Here is a 2,068-nt window from a genome sequence, read left to right as displayed (position 1 = left end):
AGTATATATTAATGGAGAATAATAGAAATGGCGAAGAAGAATCAAAATAGTGTAAATGATTTAGTATCAAAGGATATTAACGCAAATACCAAGTCATGTGGATTCAATATATATCGAAGAAGTCATAGTTGTAGGAGATTGTGGAACAAGAGCCAAGAAAGATTGTGTAGATAGGGTGGTTTCCAATTTCCTCATAAGAATGGGAAAGTTTGCCTTCCAAAAAGCGTCGAATGCACAAGATGGGGTAAGAGAGGCCAGTATGCAGGTGTCTAAAAGAAAGCTCTATTTCGATCAACTCTATTCAAAAATTTGAACTGAATAAATTACCCATCGATGATTTGAATATCCTTGGAAATTACTTCAAAAATATAATAGCTACATATGACAGTGGTGCAATTGTATCTGTCGCTGGATCAAGAGTTCTAAGTAAATATCGATTCCAACCCAATTAAAAGAGCATCGTTTAGAATATATCTTTAACCTCAATTATTTATTTATATACACATGAAGGAAGAGGGATTGTTGTACATTATTAATATATAACTTCCCTATAGATAACTTTATAAATGTATATTATATTTTGTAAATTTATGCAAGACAAAATATATTGTTAGTTAGAAAACATCAAACCCATCATTACAGGAAGTGTACTCTTAACTTCTTTGTGACCACTGACCATAAAGGATGAATATATAACTTTGGCACGAAATCTAAAGAATAGAAATGAGGCTATTAAGTAACAAATAATTTAAAAAAATATTATTAATATTTACGTATTGACGATTAAATGACAACGAAAAATACATTCCATTTGGTGATCAATAATTCCCTCAATTTCTTTGTACTTAGTTTGGGCCTCCTTTTCGTATTGATGATATTCATCATACTAAAGACTCTCTCAGCATCACAATTGACAATATTTTTGTATACAGTGTTGTCACCTGTTGAGAGTTCCTTTAGTTTTGTGTAGCCAGGATTCTTTTGAAGCACTTCTTTTAACTTGGTCTTGAATGGCTCTTCCTTCAAATCTTGAGTTAGATTTTCTACTATGGTTAGGGTGGTAAAAAGAGGGAATATTTCCTGAAGCGCAGTTATTGCCAAAGGTATTTGACGAAAATTTCCTTGTATCAATACGACTTCTTCTCTTAAGGAATCATTATTAATAACTTCTTGTGCTCTTCTGATTGCTGCCAAATCATCATTAAGGCTGTTTAAATATTCTCTGAAGACGTCGTAGTGATGGTAGTAGTACTCCACTGCTTTTAACCAAGTTTCCTATCTTGTTATAATTGGTGATGGAGTGAGGGGAATTTCGTACGAAGCAGAAAATCCTCTCTTTGGGATGATCCAGAACATTTAAAGGGATAAGGCAATAACTTTGCTACGTCCAAATTGAATGATGAACCGTTTAATTCTCCTTCGTCTCGTTGAATCTTGTGTTTCTGGAAGACTTTTAAGTTGTTGATGTGATGAGAGATTATGGAGTGGCAGATTACTTGCCCTAAAGAACGAGATGGGCACGAGAAACCAAAAAAAGGGCAAAACTTTTATTTTCCACATCTTAATTCCACACATCAGTACCTCCGTTGTTAAAAACCCATGAAAAAAGGCACATTTTCTTCGGCATGATGATGATGCACGTGAGAGAGCAGTAGGGGGAAGTGGCTTTGCTGATGATTTGTATAACACTGAGGAAATTTTTTTTTAGAAGATGTCAGCGTACCAACGTGTTTTATTCCTTTTTTATATAATCTCTTTCAACCAATCAAATTCGTTCTTTTTCAACGATTCCAACAACCCTACCCATTGTCATTTTGTAAATAAAAAAATAAGGCCGGAGTGATATTTAGGGTATTACTGAATTAAGATCCTTGTTAATGTCAGCTGCTTATTATATAATTTTAGAAATTGAATTACTGCAATAAAGAAAATACTTTCTAATTTTAAAATAACTTAATTATTGTATTTAAATTTATAAACATTTGTTTTATTATGCATTTTTAATACAATTTACAACAAAGATAGGCCAGAGGGCTACTGCGACTACCTATTAAAGAATGAACCAAAA

At 32.8% G+C, this 2,068-nt stretch overlaps 1 long non-coding RNA gene across 1 annotated transcript; it reads right to left on the bottom strand.

Moving 5' to 3' along the window:
* Nucleotides 1–471: 471 nt before the first annotated feature.
* Nucleotides 472–1,690, bottom strand: LOC139905316 (uncharacterized). Its single transcript, XR_011779971.1, has 2 exons — nt 774–1,690; nt 472–710 (listed from the first exon to the last, which is right to left on the bottom strand). It is a non-coding gene; the product is annotated as an uncharacterized lncRNA (long non-coding RNA).
* Between the last annotated feature and the right edge of the window lie 378 nt (nt 1,691–2,068).

Source organism: Lepeophtheirus salmonis, chromosome 1, assembly GCF_016086655.4.
Source record: "Lepeophtheirus salmonis chromosome 1, UVic_Lsal_1.4, whole genome shotgun sequence".
Taxonomy (NCBI): domain Eukaryota; kingdom Metazoa; phylum Arthropoda; class Copepoda; order Siphonostomatoida; family Caligidae; genus Lepeophtheirus; species Lepeophtheirus salmonis.
The sequence above is the reverse complement of the archived record's forward strand: the minus strand, read 5'-3'. Positions and strand labels throughout refer to the sequence as shown.